Here is a 16,175-nt window from a genome sequence, read left to right on the forward strand (position 1 = left end):
AGTCACTTTCTTACCATTTCATGTTCTCTAATCTTTATTTACAACTGAATATTTTTAATCCTGCTTACAAATGTTAATGATCTTTATTGGTTGGCATGTTGTTGTATCAAAATTTATGAAATCATTTTATTAAATTATGCAATTAAATTATTTCCAGTACTTTGATAGAAAAGAGTTCAATGGATTAGCTACTTCACACTTTTGCTAGCACTTTAAAGTTACTCTCTTCATAGAAACACTACCAGCACAGCTGCTGGGTCAAGAGATATATACAAGTTATGGCATATAGGTCACATTGAAATACTCCATATTTTAAAGTTCATGCCAGTTTGTTTTATCATTGGAGCTGAAATGCATGAGTACTTAATCTTTCATACCTAACGTGACTTCACTCTGAATAAGTTTCCCAACAAATTCAATCCACTAATTGCCCTTGTGGGAAATATCTGGGTAAAATGTTTGTAATCTTTACTATTATGATAGTATTTCCCATACATTTTTGCTGCTTTCTTTATATACCACACATGCAAACTCAGCTACTAGGAGTGATGATATTTTTCCTGGATTTAGTTTATTTTAATTCTGTTTGATTATTATTCTATTTAAAAATTATATTCAACATATCCAATATGAAAATGACCAATATTATGACCTACTTCAAGTTTGATTTGATAATTTGATAAGTTAAGTCTCAAGCATTTATATTACTTTAATTAGGTTATATATCGAGCTTATGAAATTTTCTACTAGGAACCTAAAAATCTTGTGATGGTAAACATAAAATTATATATATTTCATGTCAAATATTTTCCCTTGCAACTATGTCATGTTTCACATGCTTATGTCAATAATCCATATTCATTGCTTGGAAATAATGAACACTTATTAATTAACTTGCAGTATTACTTTGATGACTGAAAAAATGTAAATAAAATCTTTGTCATTTGTAAGAAAATTAATAAATGCTTATATTCTCTTATTCAATGCTATATAACTATGCCTTGAAATTAAGTCTATTTCTAAACTTTATAATTTAAATAATTCATTTTCTGGGCATGCATTAATCAAAATAGATGTAAAGACACATTCTAGACTCTCCTGCATTATCTGAATTTTTTAAGAACACTAATTTTATGACAGTTTTATACTTAACGAAATTTTTAGAGTATTTTCAAATCATCTACCATGATCAAGTAGGCTTCATCCCAGAGATGCAGGGATGGTTAAACATATGAAAATCCATCAATGTAATCCACCATATAAACAAACTGAAAAAGAAACACCACATGATCATCTCACTAGATGGTGAATAAGCCTTCAACAAAATCCTTCAGATATTCTTATGAAATTATACCCATATCTATCACCATGCCTAAAAACTAACTCCAAATGGATCAGAGACTTCAGTGTGAAACTAAAAGTGCAGAAACTGCTAGGAAAAACATAAGACAATACAAGACATAAGTACAAGAAAAGACCTTCTGAAATGATACTAGTCAGATTATGAATGGGAGGATTTGCGTTGGATATCAGAATGGATAATTCTCAAAAAGATAAAAGTATATCCATTGTGTCATCAAGTATACCACTTGGCAGTTGTTGAATGCTTGCCATACACACAAAAGACACACAACCTACCCTACAGACACTTTCTAAGCCATGTTTATTCTCATCTATTCACCAGAGCTAGGAAATGGAAATGACTTAAATTTGCTTCAGCTGGTGAGGGGAACATTGACATAATGTAATTCCATCTAGACTCCAAGAAAAACTGAAACACGAGGGAGCAGAAAGGTTGAGTCAGGGGAAGAATAGAAGAAAACAAGAAAGGAGATACCATAATAGAGGGAGACATTTTAGGTTTCCAGAGAAATCAGGCACTAGGGAAATGTCTGGAGATCTACAAAGATGATACCATCTAACAGTCTAAGCAACAGAGGAGAGACTACCTTAAATGCCCTCCCCTGATAATGAGATTGATGACTGATTTATATGCCACCTGATAGGCCTCATCCAGCAGCTGGTGGAAAGTAGAAGCAGACAGCTACAACTAATCACCGATTTGAACTGGAATCCAGATGCAGATGAGTGAAGAGCAAAGGGGTCCAGACAAGGCTGGTGAAATCTACATAAACAGCTGACCTGAACATCAGGAACTCTTGGTCCCCAGACTGATAGCTGGGATACTTGCATAGGACTGATTCAGAGCCCAGGAACATGGGTTTCAGTGAGGAAACCTCGGAAATCTATGGGACCTCCTGTAGTAGTTCAGTACTTATCCCTAGTATAGGTGTGGACTTTGGTAGCCACATAGAGGGATACTACTTGAACAAAGACCCATGGGATGGAACTAGGCCCTTTCCCCAAAGTTATGATAGGCTCTGATGACCCCTGTGGAAGGCCTCACCATCCAGGGGGAGCAGAAAGGATATGTGATAAGTAGGGTTTTAGTTGGGGAGGGGTGGTAGGGGAGGACGAAGGGAGAAGGGAACTGAGATTGTCATGTAAAACAATCTTGTTTCTAATTCAAATTAAAAAAAAAAGAAAAACTGGATCATGAAATTTGTTGGTAAATAGATGGAAATAGAAAACATTACACTGATTTTGGTAATTCAGACCCAGTAAAACAAACACTATATGTTCTCTCTTATATGTGGTTCTTATCACTGAATATTCTCATGCAAATATATAAACTTTAGTAGCCACTAAAAGCAGGAAAGCAAAATGGACCGTTATGAGGGGAAGAATTGCAAAGAGGGCATCAGTAGTACACAGTTGTTATGAAAAGAAAAAAAATAGGTAAATTAAAATGAAAGATATATAACTGGGTAGGGACAGCAATACAGAGGAAGGGGGGAGGTGCCAGATAACACTAAGGATGCTTACAAAGCCACAGAAAATATTATTTTATGTTTCTTCAACAATACATATGTAATATATATATATATATATATGTATGTATATATATATACTTTTTAAAAAATTACTTCTCTCTTTTAAACTTTAAGTGTTAATAATTCTTTTATTTTTGAAATTATAAAAGTCACATATATAAATATATAATAATAAAAGTGAAGTTACACTAACTGGAGGCTGCTCTCCATCAAGAGTCATAGATTTTCTAACAACAGTCCCCAGGGCCAGACATGGGAAACCTCTCTTTGTTTCATTGATCAGTGGAGTCCAAGATTTGCTAAAATAGTATATGCCATAACTATTGTGCTTAGTTGCCTCCCAGAACTTGAAGGCAAGACTCTGTTGATGCAGACACTATACACTCAGCACCAAAGAATAAATAAATAGTGAAAAGCAAGAAAAGATTTAGTCGATGTGGACACATTTTGAAAACAAGAGGAAAAGTCTAGCATAATTCCAAGTCCAGCTTTAGTATACTGACAGGATGTTTAGGATTAAACATATGCTAAGACATATAAACAACAAAGCATTTCTGGTTAGAGTATGTGATTCATATTTAGTCATTGTGCTTTGAGTTCCAGTCTTTCCTTGAAGTTGGTCTGACAAGCTGTCTTGTCTGCACTGTGTGAAATCCTAATTTCTTCTCCTTTCTCTGGCAGACTGGTTGACCCTGTGTCTGGCACCAGGCTTCAGCATTTTTCTTCTCCCAGAAGGAAATTGCAGGGTGTGATTAAAATTCTTCTTGTATCTTGTTTCAGCCACGTGGAGAACACAGGAGAACTTTTAGAATATCTTCATTTCTTACTGGCATAACAATTATGATAACAATAATTCTATGTTTACTTTATTTAGGAATCAGGAAATTCTTACCATAAGCAAGACTTCCATTTTACATTTCCATAAGTAGTGTATAAATATTGTCATTTCTCTACTTTCCAACCTGTACCACCATCTCAGTAAGGATCGTGGAAGCATCAGTAGCAATATCCAGTGTTATGCCTGGTGTTACCAGTACGATGCTGTATCATGGCATGAACTCTCAAAACATTTAAACCAAGTGCCCTGCTATGATTATCTACCTAATCTTGGGGCAAATTTGTGATTCAGTTTTGTTGTAACCTATCACAGGTAATAAAGAGTTGGAATACAAGTCTGAAACCAGGGGCTAAGTATCTCCCCTTCCATCAAGCAGTTTAGAGATTCTATTAATATGCGCTTCCATATTCCTTAGAATTTCTAAAGGAAAATTGGCATATGAATAGGCATTTCTATTTATGTGATGGGAGAGGGAACTGTGGTTAGTATGTAGAACGAATAAAAAATAATATTCGAAATAAATTCTAACAAGATAGAAATCAGTTGAGAGACTAGGACACACTTCTGTTTGAAACATTCCATTGATAGTGTAACATGCTAGCACTGAGCCAAGTACATGAATCATCCAACTCCACTCTCATATCAATAGAACAATCTCTAGAAAATTATTTCAAAGAGAAATGGAAACTTGCATGGTTCCTTCTGATACCATGAAAGCCCGTCCTCAGTTCTAGTTCAGGGGCCTCCGAACCCTGTTCTTAAAGTAAATGCTGTCTTCATAAATTGGTGCTTATCTTCTACATCTTTGGCAACCAAGGACGATATCAATAGCCTGTAATATTTTTGGAGTCTGTAGTGAGATATCCACCCCGTCTGTACCTGTAGTGTGGTCACAGGTGCCGACGTGACAGGGTGGGTTTAGGTCTGGGGTCAGGACAGGTGGCTGGCTCTCATGTTTGCAGTCAGGTCGCAGAGGGCAGCCTGGGTAAATCCTTGGAGCTGGAACTTGCAGCGGTCACCTGCTTCTTGTATAAGTGCACTCTCCCCAGAGAAACTTCACTTAACCTTTACTGAGTCTAGTGAATCTTGATTCCCACTTAATAGGGGTCTCTTAGACAGCCTTGACCAGCAACTCAAAAGAATGTTACTCATCACTAGTCTTGGGGTATTTGCTAGTTGGTATTGGATTTTGGAGGGATATTTTCAGTGCAAATGATAGAATTTCAGTAAAACTATGTATGTATATTTATATATAGACTTTTGTGGGCTATAGTTTTTTTAAGGTCGATAGTTAAAATTATGAGTCCTTATGGCCTTTTCAAGCACCCTACCATTATTTTACCCCCCTTCTTAAGCATTTTTATCTTTCTCCATTTAGAGCCCTGTCATTAAGTGATGAAAGTTTTTGTCTTGATTTGTGTATGTAGGAGAAAAGATATTCCATTATTAAAATTATGACACCTCTGAAGAATAACAATGATCAGCATGGCATGACAAGCAAAGGGAGCATTAGTAAATGGCATATACACCTTGGTGGTAAACAACAGATTCTAATTGGATTGTATATCCTCTCCACAAGAGAGAAATCATCCATAGTAATGGAAACCTAACAGACTACTCAGGTTAGTGAATTCACAGATCTTGGAGGAGACCCTACAACCACTATTTTAATAAATTAGCATACCTCCTAATAGTGCTCTAAGTATCTTTATAGTCACAGGTAAGCATATTCTCATATCTAATCAAGAAAACATCCTTTAAAAGAAAAGAAAAGTTCTCTTTGCAACAGAGAATTAATGTGTTTATGGGGGGCACCTATACTTTTTTTATTCTTGGAAAACCAACACTAGATCTCCAGTTATTCAATTTTCAAGGGGTATTTAATTTAATCCTCTATCTTTATACATGTCTGTTGGGTGTCTTAGTTCAGCTAGTACAGCATTTCTTATGTGCTAGTAACTGGGTTCCTTATAGAGGTGACAAACTGTTCTGGTCTCAGCCTAACAAATGAGCAAGGAAGGAAAGATAAGAAATGCAAGGGGAGAAGTAAGTTGATATTTTATCCTAATGATTCCTCTTCAGGGTTTCTAAGAAACTAGATTTTATTCTAAATGATATGAGGCATCATTAAGCATGATATTAACAATGACATATTTGGGTATGATTGCAAAATTATGGGTATTTTGGAATCTTATAAAACTGCAAAGATACCATTGTATTCAGTACATTGAACTATATTAACTATACTTACCAAAAATATTGGTCATCCCTGGGTGATGTTAAAATTATAAGCAAACATTTGGGGTTCTTTTGTGTCATTGTAAAAAGTGATACGGGTAAAAAGACTATAATTTTAAGAACAATAACCATTGGGTGCAGTATAGTAATAACCAATGTGTCAAGTAAAGGAAAATTTGTGTTTGCACTATTATATGAAGAATGTAGATAATCAACTATATTTAAATATGATGGAGAAAGAAAACTTATAAGAAGTTAAAAAGAGAATATTTGATTCACTGAAGTTCTTAAAAACTCAAGAAGGTATGAAACTCAAATGCTTCCAGGTACAACATAAACCTTGGCTATTGCATTAATGACCATAATCCCATTGAGAAATTTCCTTTTTTTTTTTTTTAGAATTCTGTGTTAGTTTGCTGTTCACTGTGATAAAATACTTTTAAAGAGTATCTTACAAAAGGGTTTGTTTTATAGTTCCAGGAAGTTGAGTAGGTTGTAACAAAGAAGTCATGATACCAGGAGCTTGAGGTGGTTACAGACAGGAGCAAGGAGAGGTGAATGATGATGTTAAGATTTTTTCCCTTTAATTCATTTCAGGAACTCATCCTATGGAATGGGTCCACTCATAGTTATGGTGAGATTTCCTTCTACAATTAGCCAATTTTATAAACTCCATTACACATATGTCTAGAGGTTTCTTTACTATATTTTTCTAGATTCATGCTAACAATTAGAATTTACCATCACAATTTATGAATTTGGAAAGTTAACACAAATCGTGTTTATCTTAATGGTTCCTCAATGATTCCACCTCTCCTCTTCCTAGCTTTCCTGAGATGCCAATTGATCTTGCCAATAGATCTTTTTTGTAGGGTTAATGCCTTGTGGGATTTCAGTGCTAGTGAAGTTTTTTTTTTTTTTTTTTGGAAGCGAACCTACAACCACTAATGTAATATACCAGACAGTCTCTACAACAATCTATAAACATTTGTCCTTGTTCCCACAGACAATTGTAGTCTGCACTGCATCATGGAAACTCTACAACAAACAGAGACTGCTACAGAAAACCACAACCAATAAAAATGCAGACTTATGAAGCCTAATTCCAATGGATACATCTACAAAACAACTTCTATTCTTAAGGCCCAGTGAACATTGGGGGAAAAGCAGCAGAAAGATTGTGAAAGCCTAGGGGTCATGTAATTGCCTGTGAGATTGTGTCTCCTAAGAATATCAGAGGCTAAACACATAAAGTCTTATCAACAGGATTACCTAAGCATGAGCTGATCAAGGGTGACACCAATGGATACAGGATCTTTGAATATTTCTCTTGTTTGTGAACTTGCTTAAATATGAAATAATGTATGATTCATTCATCTATGTGGGCCTATGAGAGTATTTCCAGGAAAGAGTAACTGAGGGGAAAGACCATCTGACAGAGTAGATTGCTTTCTCTGGCAGTGGCTCAGATGTAAAAACAGATTTAAAGCAAAAGGAGTCCTTGCTTCTGCACCTTTGCTTCCTGATAGACCCCTTATTTATGTTGGTCCTCCTGAATACCTTTGCTGCCATAAATGCTGAACTTCTTTGGCCTTCTACCATGAACTGAACACAAAATTTTCTCAGCAATCTTCCAGGTTTTCACTGTCAAATTGGAACTACTGATGCATACAGGCTCATAGACTGAGAAACTACTGGATTCTCGTTGCTTCTAGCCTTCACATAGCCATTGTTTATTCTATATAGATTATGTAATGTATGTAATGTAAGATAAGAAAATATATCATCTTATGGAATACCTGTTCATTCTGCAAGTTCTGTTACACTAGAGATCTCTGAATAATATAGGATTACATATAAATTTTAAATATCTACTTCAAGCTATAGTACATCCTCAATCTTTATCTTTCTTGACCTTAAGTATTTTGAACTTCAAAATTTATGTGACTGACTAGGCTGGTTTTGTTTGTCCCCATATAGCTCTCTGGTAAGATTTATGTCAAACAATTTTTGGTACCAATATAATAGAAGTGAAAGTGTTATTAATATTTTAGTACATAGTATTAAGTGAACAAAAATTTCCATTTATTATTCACCTGGTGATGCTAATGTTGATGATATGATTCAAGTGACATTGACATTTTTACTAACAAATTAACTATTCATTGCATGTTTAACAGAAACTTTAGAACAATATTAGTGTATTGCAATACTCTTATTTTCATCACGCATTCTCCTAATAGTTGGAATACTCACTAAAGTTTTGTGTCTAAATTATTCCTCTGATCACTGCCTGGAGACTTTACAATTCACCTTCCCTTGGTTTACTGATTAGCTTTCAACTTCTTTCCTCCTTTTATTCCTTCTATCCCTCTTCTCTTCTTGCCCTAGACATTAATTCTCTATGTGTAATTGCTAGTGTAAATTCATCAATTTTACCGGAGTTAGAATCAAATCAAATATATTCAGGCCTATCTGTGAAGTATCTTCTAGATGATATGTTTTTGATATCACAAGATCTGCCATTAATAAGAATGGACAGCAGCGAGCACTTTTACAAGGTATCAGCACTTTTCTTTCATTGGGGGAAGGCATGAGGAAAGTACCAAACAGCTGCAGACTTTGAAACTTTAAATAGACACGTCTGAGAGCCTGAGTCCTCCTCTTCTTTGACTGCAGCCTCCAAGGAGCCTCACCAATTTGGCATGCTTTCATTAAGCGAAAGAGAGGTGACCAGACATGGGTGACTGGAGTGCCTTGGGGAAGCTTCTGGACAAGGTCCAAGCCTACTCCATCGTGGGCGGGAAGGTGTGGCTGTCCGTGCTCTTCAGTTTCAGAATCCTGCTGCTGGGGACAGTGGTTGAGTCAGCCTGGGGTGATGAGCAGTCAGCCTTTAGATGTAAAACTCAACAACCTGGTTGTGAAAATGTCTGCTACGACAAGTCCTTCACCATTTCTCACGTGTGCTTCTGGGTCCTTTAGATCATATTCGTGTCTGTGCCCAGGTTCCTGTATTTGTCCCATGTGTTTTACGTGATGGGAAAGGAAGAGACGCTGAACATAAAGAAGGCGGAGCTCAAAGTGGCCCAGACGGACGGTGCCAATGTGGACATGCACCTGAAGCAGATTGAAATCAAGAAGTTCAAGTACAGGATTGAAGAGCACGGCAAGTTAAAGATGGGGGGGGGCGGGGGCTTCTGAGAACCTACATCATCAGTATCCTCTTCCCGTTTGTCTTCGAGGTGGCCTTCCTACTCATTCAGTGGTACATGGTACATCTACGGCTACAGCCTGAGTGCCATCTACACCTGCAAAAGAGATCCCTGCCCCCATCAGATGGACTGCTTCCTCTCACGGCCCACACAGAAAACCATCTTCATCATCTTCATGTTGGTGGTGTTCTTGGTGTCTCCCGCTTTGAATATCATTGAGCTCTTCTATGTCTTCTTCAAGGGCATTAAGGATCGAGTGAAGGGAAGGAACGATCCTCACCATGTCACCACCGGACCACAGAGCCCCTCAAAAGACTGTGGCTCGCTCTCCAAAATATGCCTACTTCAATGGCTGCTCCTCACCAACAGCTCCCCTCTCGCCTATGTCTCCTCCCAGGTACAAGCTGGTTACTGGTGACAGAAACAATTCCTCCTGCCGCAATTACAGCAAGCAAGCGAGCGAGCAAAACTGGGCTAGTTACAGAGTGGAGCGAAATCGAATGGGCTGGGCCGGAAGCATCTCCAACTCCCATGCCCAGCCTTTTGACTTCCCCGATGACAACCAGAATGCCAAAAAAAAAAATGGCTGCTGGACATGAACTCCAGCCCCTAGCCATTGTGAACCAGGGCCCTTCCAGCAGAGCCAGCAGCCCTGCCAGCAGCAGACCTCGGCCCGATGACCTGGAGATCTAGATACAGGCATCGAGATGCCACTTGATTGTGGAGGAGAAGGGGTGCTCACAGAAAGTGTACCTGGGGTGTTCATTTTGTTCCCTTGGGGGTGATACTCAACAGAGGCTTAGAAAACAAAGACATTATAAGACCTAGATTCCTTGGGGGTGTTTGGGATAGCTGCCTGGAGCAGGTGGGGAGAAGGGAGATACATAATGATAATTTAATGTAGTTGATCCAAAGAACTTAAATTCTAGTAAGCATTGCTTTGGGTGATTATAGCTAGCTAAGGGCTTTCTCTTTCTGCCCCCCAATCAAACCTCAAGAACGGTTCTGTATATGTGAGTGAGTGGGTGATAACTTTTATTTTTTGTTTTATCAAGAAACAGAAGTAGCTTTGGGCAGGAACCCATTCTTCCTCAGCATTACGTTTTCTTTATGAAATGATAGGTTGTCCTATGTCCCTGTTAAAACATTCCAGTGTCAAAAAACTGCAGTTTGCAGGTCAGCAGTCTGAGGCTGACCCAGGTGTGGATGGACCTTGTGCTACTATACATAATCCTCGTTCTTAAAGTTCAGACAAGGCTGGAAGACAAAGATTGTCCATGTAATTACATCTCAGCGGGTTCTTTTTCCCATCTGTCCCACCTTTGTGTCACGAGCGCCCAAACATTGTCCTCAACTATTCCTTACATTCACGGAACAGTTTCTCTCAACATTTCTAACGGTCGAATAATGTCATTCAGTGGTTTCTTTTTGAGTCTGCATCAGGGAAGGAAGCCACGCTCAATATTTAACCATCACTTCTACGTGTGGGTATGCATGTGTGTAAGAGTGTGTTTTATTTGTCATTATTGGTACAAACAGAGGTAGTATAAACTCACAAATGCAGATTTGAATCCAATGCAAACAGTGTTCAAATTTGAACCTTCCTCATGGATTTTTGTGGTGTGGGCCAATAAGGTGTTTACATTCTAGAATTCCTGCTGTGTGAGTAAAGCACACTTTTGCCCTAAAAGTTGTTTATTTCCCATGCATCCTATGTGGATACTGGTTTTGTTAATTATGTTTTGTCCCTCTTTTTAGAATGTAGCAATAATGCCATTACTGAAATGAAGGATTTCCTTTCTCTGAAATATAATCATTGATGCTTGAATGATAGAATTTTAGTACTGTAAACAGGCTTTAGTCATTAATGTGAGAGACTTAGAAAAAGAAATGCTTAGAATGGACTAGTAAGTGTGCCTAAAGGAATTTTGTAGTAACTGGTAATTCGATTTTGTCCTACTTAACTACATATTAACTCAGAACTTGTATTCTGAGTTTAACAGTCTTTTAGAGTGACGAACAGCCTTGATGTTTGCACTAAGATTTTATTTGAAATACAAGAGGGGTTAAAGGAGGTTTCAGTAGTGCACATGTGACTGATTTATTTGAACTATATGCTAAAGACATCTACCAGTTTCTTCGAATGCCTTTTTAAAAAACTCATTACACCTATGACTGGTGAAATGCTGGGTATCATATTTTTCATAGCTACATAAATGGTTTTGTACAATGAAAAACGAATTTGTTTGACATTCCATGTTAAAGTACGGTCATGTTCAGCTTCGTTGCATGTAATGTAGACGTAGTCCAACCAATCATGTGCTCGGGAGAGTGTTCTTTATTCAATAAAGTTTTAATTTAGTATAAAAAAAAGAGTGGACAGTATCTTCCCATGGGCTTGGTTCCCACAATGAATTAGGAGAGAGGGGACTGATAAGAAGTGTTCGTCACCTCTGTTCTTAATAAATCTTTAAGTTCCCAGAGTGATGGCTCATTAGTATGATGGCCTCACTCTACTTTGAAATCAAAAACAAAATTAAACTCTTCCTTGAGTTGGTTATGTTAGATATCACGTTTTAGCAATGATAAAGTTAACTAATATTCTATGTCGACATGGATCATGGATTTAATGTTTAATCTGTTTACCAAGTCTGTCTTCCTATCATTATTACTGATTTGGGGAACTCCTATTTTTCCATGTCTTTCCCACAGCAGTCAGTTTGGGTTGGACTCTGTGCCTATTGAGACATCACTCTTGTATTTTAAAAAATTGCTTTTTGACACAATATTTTGTCTGTTTCATCTTCTATTTTTCCTGCCTTCCTCTCACACATTCCTTTCTCCAAGAAGCCCCAGTTTGTTCTTTTGAAGAATGATAATAGAAAGCAATATTAAAGATCAAGCTATATGATTTTTATATATTTACTGCTCTTAGGATTTACAAACAGAAGTTTTATATATTAAAAATATTTAAATTTTTAAAACTGGAGATTTTCTCCCAAATATCTCATTCAAAATCACTTTTGTACTTTCTCTAGTCTAGCTTCTTGGAACCATTCAATTGAATTTGCTAGAGTTTTGTTTCTATACAACTGTCACTTCACTGTAAATCCCTTCCTTATGCAAACCCCAAGAGGTCTTAAATACATAGAGAATATAGATGTGTGAAGGGAAGAACATAATTAAGTAATGATATTAAGATGTTTCTTCAAAATGTTAAGAAATGGGCTAGAGAGATTTCTCAGGAGTTACAAACACCAATGCTCTTCCAGAGAACTGGAGTGTGATTTCTAGCACTCATTTGGCAGCTCACAACTTTGTGTAAATCTAGTTCTAGGAGACCCCACACCCTTTTCTTGCCTCCTTAATTCACAGACAGACACGTTCAGATCTTTTGATAGAAACAAGTATCTCTAGGTAAGGTACATTCTATAGTTCTGACCAATGTATAGTCTAATGATTTGGAAAGTTAATGACAATTGTTGCTGTGTTCATTTTCTAAACATTTATTAAGAGAAAAATATGTATAAAGAAAATCCCCATGTCTTTTGTGAAACCACAGAGAAAACCCTGTTACTGTTTTCTGGACATTATATTGTAATGGAAAGGGACAGATAAGAGATAAAGTAGCTATATTTCAAGATGAATGTCATGAAGAAAAGTCCCTTTCCCAAACTTTGGCTGAAGTATTGACCTAAACCTTTCTCGGATTTTCAAAACTAACATTCTTTAAACATGCCTTCAACTTCAAAAATAAATTTTAGTTTTTAATTATTCCCCAGATACCTCTATTAGCACATTCATTATACTATGCTTAAACATTGTCAGGGATTTCCTATATGTGTTAGTATTAAATACAAAAAACTTATGCAGGCTTATAAAACTGTATACAATATGTTTTGCCTTGCTTTTCAGAATGTATCCTTGTTTATCTGCTGTACTTGTTTTTTTTTTTGTTGTTGTTGTTGTTGTTGATTTTGGTTTTTTGAGACAGAGTTTCTTTGTGGCTTTGGAGGCTGTCCTGGAACTAGCTCTTGTAGACCAGACTGGTCTCGAACTCACAGAGATCCACCTGCCTCTGCCTTCCGAGTGCTGGGATTAAAGGTGTGTGCCACCAACGCCCAGCTTTCTTTTTTTTTTTTTTTTGGATTTTTAACCTATTACAATATTTTTTTTGGTTTTTTGAGACAGGGTTTCTTTGTGTAGCTTTGGAGTCTACCCTGGCACTGGCTCTGGAGACCAGGCTGGCCTCGAACTCACAGGCCTGCCTCTGTCTCCCGAGTGCTGGGATTAAAGGCGTGTGCCACCAATGCCCGGCTCTGTACTTGTTTTCTTCTGCTCTTTTTTGTAGTTACCGAGGTCATTCCTGTCTCAGGGTCTTATTAATTTAACTGTTTCATATTCTGGAACTGATCTATCTTTGTATTGTTATATAACTTACCCCTTATCATTGGAATTTAAAGTTAAATGATATCTTCTAGTAAAGATTTCTCTTAACTACACTCTCCAGCTTACTCAGTTGTTTCGACTAGTTTCTTATTTTCCTTTTGCTTGCAGGTTAATAAAATAACATATTTTTTTCTTTGCAAAAAAGTCTACACCTAATTCAGTCCATATGGGAACCATAATAAGGGTCTGTTGGTTTCTTTGCCCTTGGAATACCATTTTTTTATTTCTCTTGCTACTCAAGATTTAGCATGCCATAAGAAATGGAGTAAAAAATGAGATGTCAGGATTTGTGGGTGCCAGGGAGAGGGGTCATTGGGAGTTGGTTATTGCTGGTTGAAGTAATAGAGTAAGAGTTCTCCATCTGGCCCCGGGTAGAGAGACATGACCTTCTAAGCTACCCCCAATATGGGATTACAAACATACTTTGCCCCTCTTTTACTAATTAATTTAGTTGTCAGGAGTGGGATTCAAACCCACACCTCCAGGGAAACTGCAACCGGAACAGAGCACCTTAGTCCGCTCGGCCATCCTGACCCACATGGGATTCCATGGACTCTGAACTGACAGTTGGGGAACCTGCATACGATTGAACCAGCCCCCTGGACCTGGGTGCCAATTGGGGGGCTTGGGTAGTCTATGGGGCTGCTGGCAGTGGAACCAGTATTTGTCCCTAGTACATGAAAGGGCTTTTGGAGCCCATTCCCTATGGAGGAATACTCTCTCAATCTAGATACATGAGGGAGGTCCTAGGTCCTGTCCCAGATAATGAGACAGACTTTGATGATTCCCCCATGGGAGGCCTTATTGTCTCTGAGGAGTGGCTAGGGGATGGGATGGGGAGATTGTGGTGGAAATTGGAGGACAGGAGGGAAAGGGAACTGGGATTGGTGTGTAAAATAAGATTACTTTTAATTTAGATTAAAGAATTAATTAAAAATAATTAATTTAGACAGTGCTGTCCATCAACTAGTCAGACATCACCACAAAGAAATGTGATAAAGCTGAAAACATATTAATAAGGTGGGAGGAATAAAACACCCTTAATGAGTAGTTGCTGATAGCTCTTCCCTGCTATGCTTGCTTTCTTTTCTGAGTTCTAACACAAGAAACCTAACTTTCCTATTCCTCCCTTCTTTCTGTCTTTTCTTCAGAGATAGGTCAGAATCTTATGTATTCTTACACTGTGGACACACTCAGTCTTTAACTACAGGAGTTATATTCCTCACCATAGAGCTCATTGCAGACCCCTGTCACTGAGTCTGCCTGTCTTCTTGAAACTACTATTATCCATCTTCCTTCATTTTTTTCTATCTCATTCTTCCCACCACTTGCTAACATTTACAACTTGCCTGTCTTGTTATTTTACTTTCCCTCAAACTCTAGAAAATCAACTGATTCTGTTTTAAAATTATTATATTCATGACATTAAACTATTATCCCATGACATTCACTATGCAAATATGAATGGTGCCAAATGACCTCACACATATTATTCTTTTTTGACCAAGTGTCGACAACTTTATGAAGTCAAGTTAGCCAAAGTTACATGAATTTTGCGAGTACATCTAGCAGTTAACATCTGGTTGATAAAATTGTTACAAAGACTGAAGAAACTTGCCTCCATTTGTATACTTGTTAAGTATATTGCACTGAAAGAGTGCCTTGTTAGATGGAGGACATCCTCTGTTGAGAATTTTTGACAGTCCAAATCCTCCCACTTTCCAGCCTTCTTTCTACTACTCAATCATAGGTGATAGTTCCCAGAGAACTTCTCAATAAATCACCTACATCTCAGTAACTATTTCTTAGAGACATGAACTATAACTTTCATAATCCAGAAACAATTGAACAATAATAAATCAAATTTTATTTTGGAAAGTGAAGAGGGTTTACAATGGGAAAAGATATTTGATTTTCTCTTCTACTGTAAGAAAACAGATATTCCTTATAAGTACCCCATAAAAATGGTGGATATTTCAAGGGGTCGTACTATAGATAACATCATACCCTGAGGAAGTCTGTAAATGAAACAGAGATTTTTATATTGTTATACACACCTGAATTCCCATTGAAGCTTGCAGAAGCATTTCCATCTATATATGAATAAGATTAAATTTCTCCAAATATATTAAAATTAATCAATTTTCATTTATTATATTTTCCTTATGGTAATTGGGCATCAGATTTGTTAAAGATGGCCATTTTATATGATATTACAGAATATTTCTACTTCTGTTCTTAACTTACAATGCCTATAATTCATTACACTTAAGTACATTACAATCAAATATTTTGATATAAATTGCACCGTATTACAACAAAAGGCTCTCGAGGATCCACACTGCACAGTTGCAATAAGATTTAATCAACCTTTAAACTTTCCCCTGCTTATTGTATCTTGTGATAATGCCAAAAAAAATGAAGAAATAGTTGGATTTTCTTCAGCTAGCCTGCCAGTTTGAAAGCTGATAGCTAACTGCAAGTAAAATCTGTAATATAAAAGCAAAATTAATTAGAAATCTTCACTCTTGGAAGGTAGACAAA

The 16,175-nt window shown here is 37.0% G+C and overlaps 1 pseudogene; it reads left to right on the forward strand.

Moving 5' to 3' along the window:
- The first annotated feature begins 8,692 nt into the window (after positions 1 to 8,692).
- On the forward strand, positions 8,693 to 9,875 carry LOC100764683 (annotated as a pseudogene).
- The last annotated feature ends 6,300 nt before the right edge of the window (positions 9,876 to 16,175 follow it).

Source organism: Cricetulus griseus, chromosome X (assembly GCF_003668045.3).
Source record: "Cricetulus griseus strain 17A/GY chromosome X, alternate assembly CriGri-PICRH-1.0, whole genome shotgun sequence".
Classification (NCBI taxonomy): domain Eukaryota; kingdom Metazoa; phylum Chordata; class Mammalia; order Rodentia; family Cricetidae; genus Cricetulus; species Cricetulus griseus.